Source organism: Melospiza georgiana, chromosome 4 (genome assembly GCF_028018845.1).
Source record: "Melospiza georgiana isolate bMelGeo1 chromosome 4, bMelGeo1.pri, whole genome shotgun sequence".
Lineage (NCBI taxonomy): Eukaryota > Metazoa > Chordata > Aves > Passeriformes > Passerellidae > Melospiza > Melospiza georgiana.
The window spans coordinates 22,597,809-22,610,532 of record NC_080433.1 but is presented as its reverse complement, the minus strand read 5'-3'; the positions used below and the strand labels follow the sequence as shown (position 1 = coordinate 22,610,532).

Here is a 12,724-nt window from a genome sequence, read left to right as displayed (position 1 = left end):
CTGATTCAAAGACATATTTCATGAAAAGCCATGCTAGAGTGCAACAATTCACTTAATATGCAGAGTTTTGGAGAGCAGGACTAGAAATATTTTCTGTGACCAAGCTGATGTGCCTTTCTGCCATTCTGAAGGGACCACTGCCGAGAGTGATGGATGAGGGAGGTCTTCACAGTCACTCAGATTTTTAAAGCTATTTACAAGTACTTAGGTCCAATTCAGTTTAGTGGCAGTAAAGCACTTAAGCATCTTTAAAAATCTGGGCTGCAGCCCTCTGCTTAACTACCGCAGATGTTAAGTGCTCCAAGAAGTGGCAGAGTATTTTTGTTTGGCAAAATCTTGTTCTCAGGAAGCCGAAATGAAAGATTCAGCTTGGTTTTTGTTACTGGCTGAATGGCTGTAAGATGTTGACAACTTGCTGTCACTAACAAGCCACAGCGAAACAGCCTCAGAATAAAGGAGCAGATTCCTACATGCCCTCCCCTAGAACGGCGTGGTAAGGAAATGCTAGAATAACAACAAAGAAAATTTGGGATTTCAAACACTCTCAGATGGTGAGTTTAGGCTGCAGAAGAAGCAGCAGCACAAAGGAATGTGCCAGAGCAGGGGGAGGGAAGGGAGGCACGATCCTTGTAAGAATAATCAAGTAGAAATTGCTGCATTTAGGAAATAAGAAATTATGACAGCAGATGTGAAGAACCTTCCCTAAGGAGCTTCCTGTATTAAATGATGCATTTGTAAAGAAGTTTGAATAGTCAAGGTCAGAGATTTTACAGGGGGCAAACTGTTCTAAGTGAACCTACTTCTGTTTGAAAGAAACTATTAGAACTGGTGACCTCTAGAAATATACTCCAGTAAGAGAAATAATTTATGATTCCACATCTCCACATAAGGATTTCAAAGTACCTGAAAAACACAGCCTTTTTTTTACAATTTGGGGATTGTGCCCACTTTACACACAACTGAACTGGGGTTTCAAAGGAGTTAAGGCATTGCCTTAGGGACCTAAAATCTCCCTTTAGCCTTGGGAAGCTCTCAGGAGTTCACAGCAGCTGAGGAAACAGCTTCTGTCAGTCTCCTCTTTGGCTTCTGTCCTTTACAGCTTGTCACAAGTTAGATGTCAAGCGTGCTGCAGAAACAGCAGATAAACCTGCATGTACCCCAATATCCACCCTTTGGCTCTCTTCCCCTTTCTGGGTTAGTGGAATGGCACATACCTACACAATTTAACTCAAAAGACAAATTTGTTTGGGAACAGAAATGTATCCAGTACACCACTCGACACACCCTTAGTGCTGAAGAGCTCTTTTAAGCAGGGAATTCACCCTTGCCCACGGAGAGTGAGTGAACCACACACCATTTGGCCAGCCTGAGAGAATGGCAGCAAACACCCAGCAAAAAGGTCTTCCTATGTACAGGTGAAAAATGGGAAAATAACCTGTTTCCTTTGATTAAAAAAAAAAAAAAAAAAAAAAAAAAAAAAAAAAAAAAGAAGAAAAAAGAAAAAAATAGGAAGGGGGAAAAATGCAATGGTATATTGAGTCGTCTGCTCAAAAAGAAAAAAATAGGAAGGGGGAAAAATGCAATGGTATATTGAGTCGTCTGCTCAGTCACTCAGTGCCAACCCTGGACACATAAAAACCATAAAACAAGATGGAAAGGGAAGTTCTGGGAAGAGAGGAGAGGAGAGGAGAGGAGAGGAGAGGAGAGGAGAGGAGAGGAGAGGAGAGGAGAGGAGAGGAGAGGAGAGGAGAGGAGAGGAGAGGGAAGAAAAGATCTTAAAAAAAAAAAAAAAAGGCAAAAAAAAAGAACAGTAGTCACTGAAATGCCGCCCTGTGCTAAACAGAAATCATCTATGTAACACACAGGATCAGTAAGCATAATTCAGTATCAAGCTGATAATTCAGTATCAAGCTGATTTCAAGCTCATTTCAGAAACATACACAGATGTCTTTGAACCTTACCTTTCAGTCTATGGTTTTCTTCCTGCATAAGTGATTGGCTGACTACTGACATTCTTGGTGTTCGACAGAACAAGCTGTCTCCTTCCAGCTTGACTGATAACCAGACTGACACCCATTACTCCCCTCTTTCTCTTTCCATTTCCAATAGTTCCCCAAATTGTAACTTTTCCTTTCTTTTAATATTCTGAAATGTATTGCTTTCCCAAACCACAGTATAAAATGCAGCAGGGAAATAATTATCTGCTTCTGCAGCATGCAAGTTTTAAAATTATATGCCCAGCATTAACAACACAGAGAGTTAAGACTCAAATCCCCACAGCAACAACATGCTAACCATCCTCTTCCCCCAGACTTATGGAGCTGCGGGATGTCTGCCAGGGAAAAACAGAGAAATGTAAAAAGGACTGCAAGAACATGAATGCTAAAATAAATATCACAAACCTGGCTGTTGGAATCACAGACTGAGAAAAAGCTATTAAATCAGCTAAGCCATCCTCTTACAGAAGGCAGGAATGTTCTCTGTACATTAATTTCCTGCTGTTTTCTCCAGCGTGTGTTCAAATGGGCCCCAAAGTCCACTGTGTGTAATGGACACTGCTCCAGCCTTCAGAAGGCTTCACATCAGGACATAAACTGTGAGCACTGAAACACCTCTCCTAAAGAATTACTGGACTAGGTAGCTAGGACTACCCAGCTATATTTAAGTACTTTATGAGGTCCTCAAACAAATCTTTGTATTAAGATTCTATATTTTTTTTACTTCTTCAGCCTGAAATTTCTGGTGTTATATCTCACCAGCATAAATATTTCCCCATCTAGATGAACTTCCCCGCCTTTTTATACATCCTATTTATCTTTTATTTTTTCATTTCAAGCCAATGTTTTATTTTGATCTCACTTCTCCACTCACATATTTTGCTTTATATTCTAGGTTCACTCTCACGACCACTGTCTCTTCCCAAATCTCACTCCACTGCCCCACTGTTCTCTCCATCGTCCACCCTTTGTCTCAAGTCTAAAAACACCACCGACACTTCTTGAAAATAATTCCTGCAGCACACAATGTGAATCCAGAACTGAAGCTACATGGATCAAGCAGATGTCATTGAAATAATAATTAGAAACCAAGATAAAATATTGATTATGATAATTTTAATAATAATTTTTAAAAGTCAGTAATTGGGAGAAAACTATAAAGGTGTTCTCTGTTGAGGACTGAACTTTGCTAGGCTGCAAACATCTGAAGGTCAAGAAGCACAGTGTGACTGTAGCACATCACGGCAAGAAGCTGAACAGGGGCAGTTTCCAGATTTTCCACCACCAGTGAGACAAAGAGAGAAGAGAATGCTGGGACTCCAGGCAGTACCAAGGTCAGGGGCAGAGAGGCAGCTACAGAAAACATGTTAATTTTGCTCAGCCAGCCTCTCAAGCTGATGTTTGGGGAGGCAATGAAAGAATAAAATGTAGTACAAAAAAAAAAAAAAAAAAAAAGGCATTTCCATGCAGCTATGAAACATCAAAGCTGTATTTTTTCAGGGAAAGCCAGTAAGACAAGAGCAGTAAAGCACCTTAAAGAGGAGCATTGAGAGTTTGTGATAGACTGCATGGTGACACACTTGCTTCTCATTCAAGTCTTGGACACTGCTAAGCAGAAACTCTTTCAAGAGCTTTTACAAGCACCCAAGTCTTCCCTATACTACAGTGGCCCTCATAAACTGTCAGATCACCCCTTACATGAGGAAGTAGACCCTTTATTTAAACCCCCAAAATCACAACTGTCACAGCAAAATTTTTGCAATAATCAGCTCCACCGTCACAAATTCCTGCTTTTGCTTTAACTCCTGAAAACGCTTGTTACAAACTGACCACCAGTAAGTGAACATACTGAGACTAGAAAAGCAACCACTTACTCTGAGGAATAGGCTGAAAATACTAAGGGTTTTTGCTAAAATACCCATTTCACACAGTTCAGATAGAGGCCAATCAATGGAATCAGTCTGCTATCTTCAGTTCTGCCACCGAAAAATGAATATTGAAATAATCCTAAAAAGGCATGTCTCTGCAGGAAAGGATGAGCCAGGGAAATAACACACTTTCCTCTTCCTCCTCTTCATCTTCTGAAACAGAATGCAGGTCCTGGGAAAGCAAAACCACTGAGCCTCCCCTTGGCAGCCTGGTGTGCTCACCTGACAAATGAGGACTTTAAAGGGATGGAAGCACAGTCAAATGTCATGGACACACTTGAGGATTTTAAGTTTGATCATGCACACTTCTACTGATAGAATCATTAGGCTTCCTAAATTAATAGGATTTGTCTGAGATAGGAACATTTCCCATTGCATTTAAAACAATAAACAAAACTAAATGCACTTCTAGGCCTTTTTAGAAAACATCTGAAGTGAAAACATTTCTGTGCCAGCAAATCTAAATTTGATATCAATCAAATAATACTCAGTTCTGTGACTCCATCTTTTCCCTGGAAGTAAGGCTATTTCCACCCATATAAGCAAAACAAGGGAACGTAATTCTGAATTACCTGTAAGCCTCAAAACCCTACTCTTTTTGTCCTCTTCTGTTTAGAATCTCATATTTCAGATATCAATGAATACTTTAGTGCCTCATCATGTATCTCACATATTTGTTAACTGCAGATCTGCAGGGCACTGAGCAATCTGGTTTCTAACATGGGAAAAGAAACAACCAGTGACTTAAATAGACCTCTTATTTCTCTATAATTCCAACCACCTTAACCTGCATTAGGAAAAAAAAAACAGGCAACAAAATCCCCCAAGTTATCTCTCACCATTCTAAAACACACATCATTGCTCTCCTTTGCAGGTTATAAAGACCTGTCACATACAGTATGAGAAAACTCTGAATTTTTTTTCTTCAAATTAGTTACTTCCTTTGCTCTCGAACATAAATACTGCAGATTTCTCTCATTATTTTCCTTATAAAGAACACAAACATACTTGTGAGCTTTAACTGTAATAAAAAGATTATATGGACACCGCAGGTACAAAATGAGATGAGATAAATTATTTGGGTTTTGGGATTATGTGGTAACATCCACTTCTATGAAGTTTCATCCAAAAATATACTGTACCTACAGCACACCAAAGTTCTGACAAGGCATCCAGGAAAGGATACAGACACTGAGTTCAGAAAATACAAAAATGGCACATTTACCTAAGAAATCCAATTCTCTTTATTTAAAGCAGTTACCACTTAGAAACCCGCTTTGTCAGTCTTATTTTGAATGATCACTTGATTTTTAATTACTTTTTCTCATTTCCTTACTTAGTTCCCAAAACTGTATAGTAAATGAATATTCTATTTATGAAAATTTAGTTTTATTTTGGCTCATTAGCAGTATAATTTTCTGAATCAATTTCTCATCCATACAAATAAACTGTTCATTTATTCAATTTGAAAAATCAACAAAACCTAATAATATTGCTTTGTTTCCACCTTAAAATTCTGCTTTATCATATATCCAATATATTTTAAATACTGGAGTGCTCTAAGATTTACAGATAGACTGAATATTTGTCAAGGCTAAACACATTATTGTAATCCTACATACGATAGCGCCTGAATGTATAGAAACATTGTAATATTTCAATGAAGTATTTAAATGGACACTTTTTAAAATAAAACCAAATGTTTTTCCTGAAAAATATAATATTTTCACTCAATACTACCTTTAGTTATCTAAAAATACCTGCAGAGTGGATAATCTATGTAAGTAATTACCTCTAGGGAAGGAAATTTTAAATAAATATCTAAGAGCCACAAAAATAATTTCTCACTTTTGCCTTAATCTCTGGCAGTAATATATAATCTGCTATGTTACTGTAAACCATTTGTATATATTCATTCAGGAAAAATTAGAATTCCCCAAATGAGAATACTCATTCTAAAGGAAAATAGGTAAAAATACAAGTTATGTGGGAAATTACAAAAAAATGGACATTCCAACAGAAGTAAATTAGGGTTGTGGGGATTTGATTCTACATTTCAGTTTGCAATTTGGGCATGTCATCTATTCCTAAATCTTTCAAAATATTATTTACTGAGGAGAAGAAGACTAAGTACTGAAACATATTTAAGACACAGTTTGGTTTAATTTTAAATTGAAAAATGTTCTTATTCTTTACTCTTTTGTGACAACTGGCCATATCCTCACTTCCTAGCCTAGTACAAGTCCTGCTGGGTGAAAGCCACTTGCCTGCAACACTCACTTTATCCAAATTGCTTTCAGTGGAATTTGTGTGTAATAAATTGACAGGCTCTTCCCTTTTCGTGCAGCAGCCCTGCTTGGCTGTGGATTCATTTCTACTGCCAATATTCTCATCTGATTTCAGAGAGAAATCTGATGCTAACAACTCTTGAAAGGACAAGAGCACAAAAGAGAAGCGGCCTATCCATCCCTGCAGTTCAAGATGAATGAAATGCCAAAGTACCAGCACATATGTCAAAGGTGGGATGTAGAACACAGCTCACATGCAAATATATTTATAGTGATACTGCTTCTGGTATCAGTGTCTCTTTTTCTACTAAGATCTGGAGATAAATTATAAAATTAAACAAGCAAATCCTTCACAGCTACATTTTTTTTGTCTTATACACAAAACTTTGAAAATTTACTATGCTGTCATATTATTTCTGCTGTTTCCACTTCTCCCTCATTTAGCTGCATCAATCCCACTGAAACCCTTCATGTCATCTGATTCATGTTCAGGGATGGAGTCACTGAGATTGTTACCTTTATTTTTCCAGGTATTGCCTCCAGGACTGTTGTAAGGAAAAAACAGTCAACAACCACTCCTACCCTGAAGTCATATCCACAAAGAGCCCCCCTACGTGGTCCATGTGAGATCAAGAAAGGCTGCCCCTGAACTGTGCTCTGTCCATCAGCTGATTCACTGGCTGCTTGAAACGCTCACTTGAAAAATTTTAGTTGCACTGGTGAAAAGATTTTCATGGGACACAAAAATAAAAAAGCTAAAATAAAACTACACAGTTTGGGGATGGAAAGTAAACGGAGATCAAAATGTAAAAATATCTGGGAGGAAAATAACCAAATTCTGAAACGAACTCATTGTACATTTCTTTTTCTTTTCCCTTCTGTTTTATTTGATCAACATGGTGAAATCTGAACATTTTTTTTGATGTTGACAAACCTGAAGTTTCCACTAATATGTGTTGAAATTGACATTTATTGTCATTCTTGTTGAAGTTACAAGCCAGTTAATTTCTGTCAGTAGCTAAACTCTAATCTACCCCATCCCCACTACATTAGGCAAGGTGTCTTAAACTTTTACCAAAATCCCCTCATATCAGGGACACAGTGTTGAGGGACAAAACTCAGAACAGCGATACAGTATAGAAAACCTCCAAGCAGAAATGTTTTGCTTTTCTACCAAAGAACCAGAAGAAGGGCTGTCCCACCAAGCCAAAATAATCCTTTTACGAATACATTATGAGTGTCCACAGACCAGGTGAAATCCAGCAGCAAATGATGCTGGATACAGCCCTACAGCAAAACAGTCTCTGCCCCAGATTACAGCCTCCAGAAACTCAACAAAGGATATGGGAGGAAAACAATGTAGCACAGGAATTATCAGTGCAACGGCAGCACACGGTGTTCCTTCCATTTTCTTTTAGGAAAAAATAATGCAAGATTAGCATCACAAAAGACAGAAGTGGGAAGAAGATGGGATCTGATAAGAGTCGGTGAGAGGAGGGAAAAGGTGATAAGGAATCAAGTGGCATGCAGGGTGCTGGAGTTCCACAGCGCATCAAGCGCAGCGATGCGATTCCAAGAGCAGGCAAAAAAGGAGGCTTGTGCAAAACAGCCAATTAGGAAAACATGGAAAAAACAATCAAAAATATCAGTCACAATCTCCTCCTTCATAAGCCACTTGTGCAGCTGCTCTGCTGGCTTCAGTCTTTGGTTCAGTGACAAGACCCTAGATGCCGTAAGGGAAGCTGGGCTGACTGCATGACAGAGGAATTCAATTTAAAAGGTGAAGAGGACACACCATATAAAAAGTAAGCTTGCAAAGAAAAGTGATACACTCTTGGTTTTAGCAGAAATGTACAAATTAGATATATGTAACAAGTGACGGCTAATGCTTGCAGTTGAAATGTATTTCTGCATTGCACCTCTCAATCAGTAAAGATGAGCCCTTACTGCACTGATATTAGTCTGACACAGAATACAGCATATTTAAATGATATTATGAACTCAACCTCTACTCCCATAGTAAATCATAGCATTTTAAATTGTGACTGAATGGAAGATGCTGAGCATTTTGTGTTTAGGGTTAGTATAATGAATTCCAGATCAGTTACGACCGAAAGTTGCCTCATATATACCACGATGGCTAATTGTTGATCCTAATACAATTCCCACTGCCTTGTCAAAGCATGGCAAAACTGCCACACTTGTTGACAGTCTCAACAATGAGGTCAAGCAGTGAGCAGCGCTCAGGAATGAACTGCTTTGACTCCAGAGGTGGTTACTGCAGAAGCACGGAAACAGCCAGCACTGCAACAGCTCTACCACTTTTTGCAATGGATCTTATCAGGGGCTGTCACTCTGCAACCTTGCCTGAGCATCACATTCTCATGCTATTTTATTTGCAATTACATTGACTGAAAAGATGATTTTCTAATGGGAAGTTAAAGGATAACAATCCAGCGACCTTAAAGAACTGTCTTACATTAACCAACTTTGCTTATATTTTGAAACATAACCTAGAACAGCCAGGATTTAAAATGAAGGTTTTAAGTTAGAAATAATAATTAGAAACTTTCCTCTCAGACAGATGAAATTGACCTATGGAAAATGATGACAGAACCCAAACCGATGTATGATCCACAACACCCAAATTAAAGTTTCCAGGGCTACACTGAGTCTTATTTTGAAAGCTCATACTGTATGTTGCAATATTCTAATATTCCTTCATGTAACTGAAAATGTGAAAAGGCTTTTTCTTCAGCTTACCTTGCACATCCTGTATGAATTCTTCAAAACAAAATTCAGCAAGGATCAAATGGACTGCACTGAATTATTTGTATTATGTTTATAAACCAACTGAGATGAAAACTGTTCTCGTGGATGAAAAGCATTAAAATTCTCAATTATGAATGCACTTTCTAATTACTATTTGATATTGTTTCCATATGTCTGAAAAAAAGAAACTGACTGGGTAATTGACTAAGCAGCTACCTGGTTTCAGGGGATTTGAGTCTCCTTCCTCGTAATTCAGTGGCAGAACTCAAGCTGACTTAAAAACCAATGATCTCTTTATACACTTTTACTTGTTCTACTAAATAGAAAAGTCCACTTCAGTGTAACTCTTCAGGTCAAGAGGACTGCACCTGAGGCAGCAGATCTGAACATGTTTGGCTCCTAGCAGGACATTAATCTTGAGGTTTATAGTACATTCAATTAAATAAATATGACCAAAAACTACACTACATTCTATGAACTATTAAGTGAAGAAGCAGAAACATCAATGTCAGAGTAATCTGTGAATGTATGCCAGATCAGAACTCCAGTCTGCTTTACATTCCTGCTGACAGTTCCCATAATGAGCATGCAGCATTAAATAAAAACCATGACCTGTTTAAACAAAGATCAGAGCTTTATCTTTGCATTCTCTAATGTTTGTTGTTTGGCATCACAAACTAACACCAAAGCAAGTCTCTTGTAATAGCAGCCCAGAAGGTTTGCATACAGGGCATGAGGGGATGGCTCCTGTCCACCAAGAACATTTGTGTATCTTTAAAATGGGCATTTTACTTCACACAAACATATACAGGTATTCTCTGCAGTTACTCTGCTGTGAATTATACCACAGGAGACAGGAAGAGAAGAAAGGAGATAGAGGGGATAGTGTACAAGCAAGAAATTTTAAAGATTTTTAAAGATGTCTCAGATAGATTGAGACAATGAAACAAACCCCAAGAGCCAAGCCAAAACTGTTTAAACACAGCATTGAAATTTTATGGGTAGTTGCTAATATTAATCAGTTCACAGACATATGATACAAGGGAAAACTACTACATTTAATAATTAAAAAAAAAATCTATATGCAAATAGAAATCAGTAACCCCCCTATTTTTGTAGTACACTACCAGAGAATTTACAGTGTCTGGCATCACAAAACTGTTTATTCCAAATAGGTGCAACACAGATTGCCATTTTCCAATGACTCCATAACTGGTCTTCTCAAAAGATGCATGATTTTTGGTAGTCAGATTTCAAATATGCACTTTTAAAATGTAGCCTTGCATTTTAAATATTTACCTTATGAAACCTGAGAGTTCACTTCATCACAAGCTAATATTATGCAAAGTTTAATAATCATGCCTAGTTATCAATTTATCCAGAATATCCGGAGCTCCTTTACATTAGTCTAAATTAACCACAAAATTCATTAAACTGAAGTTGCAACGGCTATCAATACCATACATTATCAGCAGATCTCTCTCAATGATAATATTGTTAAGGTACAGACTGGGCAAGCAGGAATCTTCAACTATTGATCTTCCGCCAAAGAGAATGAAGCATTTAAAATCTGCCCAGTTCTTCACGTTTCCCATCTGTACCCTCAGTGTTACCCACGGACAAGCACACCCATTTATAAATGTACTCCACACTACCCATCTGAAAGCGTGAGAGAGAAAACGCTAATCCTAAGAAAGCAATGAAAAGAACTGAAATCTCCATCTACATGTCCTCAACCTTTTTACCTTTTTTTTTCTTTTGGTCTGCTATACTGCTTTAAGCGTGCTGGATACCAAATAACAGCGCAATAAATCACATGCAAATCGGCATGAATCCTACCAAACTTATTCGAGCGGTTTCCTCCCGGAACAAAACTTTGGAGGTCACTCAATCCTCTCCTACGACAAAGGGAAGTTCTTCCTCTTCCATCACCCCTTCCCCCGGCTGTGCGAGGGACTATCGGGGAAGGCGCGCACGGCTTTTCCACGGGGGCTTCCTCGGCGCTGCTGCCCGGTGACGCTGAGCACGGCGCGGGGATGCGAGCGACAGCGCCCGGGGCGCCCGGGGCTCCCAGCCCGGCCTCCGCGGCAACTCTGCGAACAAAGTAACTTGGCGGCTGGGCGGCGGCGGGGCACGGCGGGGCACGGCGGGGCACGGCCGCTCTGCCCTCGCCAGCGAGCGCTCGCACGGCCGGGAGAGCGGCCCGCAGGGTCCCCGGAGCGCGGTGCCAGCCCTTACCTTGCTCCGCAGGCGCTCCGCACGGCCGGCGGCAGCAGCGCCGCGGGGCCGGGGCACGGGATGCTGCGAGGCTCCCGGCGCCTCTCCCTCCGCCTCTCTCCCGATCCTCAGAAAAGCCCTTCCCCCCCTCGCTCCCCCCCCGCCTGCCTCACGCTCTCTGGCTTTGGGGCATAGATATTATGTGTATATATATATGTGTGTGTGTATGTGTGTATATATATATATATATTTTTTTTTTTTTTTTTGTTTTAAGAAGCCAAGGGGAAGCTTGGTTGGGAGAAGCAAAACCCTGACGCGCTTGGGGGTGGGTAGGTGGGGGGTGCAGCTGGGGGGGCTTCAGACCCTCGCACGGCAACACAGGCGGACCCATCCCCCCCGCGTCTCCTCGGTCCCCAGCCGGGGGAGGCGGTCGAAGCTCACCGCCTTCCACCGATCCCGCATCGGGAACGGGCCCTGCGCGCGATTCTCCCGCCCGGGGCGGCCGCCCGGACCCCAGCCCCGACCCCCATCCCTGCGGGGGCAGCGGGGCGGGGGGGCTGCCCAGATACGTACCCTGCCCGCCGGGGCCGGCTTGAGGACGCAGGATTTTGTGCGAGCGATCGTCTCCTTCTCCGGGAGCTCAGCCTCCCCTCCCCCCCGCCTCCCCTCCCCCGCCTCCCCCACCTCCTTTGGGGGGCCAGGAATCCCCCACTGCCGGCCCTGCCTCCTCCCCGCCCGGCCGGAGCGCTGCTGCGCCGGGCCCGCGGCGCGGCATGGCCCCGGAGCTCGGTGCCCGCGGCCGGGCTGCGCTGCGGTGAGCGCGGGCCGTCCCCTCCCGCCGCGGGCGCGGGGTCAGCGGGGGCGGCGCGGGGCCGCCTCCGGCGTGAGGGGAGGCTGCGCGGCCCGGGGCACCGCGGCCTCGGGGAGCGGGTGCGTGCGGTCCGCAGGCGGGACACTCCGCGCCCGCCTTTCGGGGGATGGGGTGCCGCTGGCCCCGCTCCTTCCCGCGGCGGTCAGGGGGAAGTTTGGCGCCGGGGCTGCGGGGGGACTCTCCGGGCAGCGCCCGCGGCCAAGAGAGCCGCTGCCCGTCCCTTCGGCAGCGCAGGTGCTGGGGGCGAGAAGGGCGCCGGGGCACTCCGGAGGTCCGGCCCTGGCGGGGTGCAGGGGGACACGGGGGTGACCGAGGGAAGGTCCCTTCCGTGACAGTGCCTGGTGTATTTCTCAGAGGCACCGAGCACGCACAGCTTCCCTCGGCTTCGAAATCAGGCCATCGTAGAATCATAAATATATAATATTGCACTCCTATGATATTATGAGTAGAGAGCAAGAGAGTTAAACGCATGCATTGAGGAGAGGCAAATTACATGTAAAGGGCTTTACTGCACAACTGCAGAGCGATTCTCAAATGAAAAAATTTCAAATCCTTACAAGAATAAATTTAATTCCTGCTCGTACGTTCCCGTATCGCCTGCTAGGCAAGCAAGCGTGCTGGATATCGAGCAACGATTAGTGGAGTTACATC

The 12,724-nt window shown here is 42.4% G+C and overlaps 1 protein-coding gene across 4 annotated transcripts in view; it reads right to left on the bottom strand.

The window, feature by feature from the left end:
• The window catches only part of MPPED1 (metallophosphoesterase domain containing 1), a 60,214-nt gene extending 48,366 nt beyond the window's left edge, over window positions 1–11,848 (bottom strand). The window contains exon 1 of one of the 4 annotated variants that reach the window (XM_058023729.1): window positions 11,776–11,848. The gene's annotated coding sequence lies outside the window, so the exon portion shown is untranslated. Of the gene's footprint in view, window positions 1–1,961; window positions 2,512–10,824; window positions 10,926–11,223; window positions 11,324–11,775 lie in introns of those variants that run through there. The other 3 variants (XM_058023728.1, XM_058023726.1, XM_058023727.1) reach the window with 3 other exon arrangements.
• Between the last annotated feature and the right edge of the window lie 876 nt (window positions 11,849–12,724).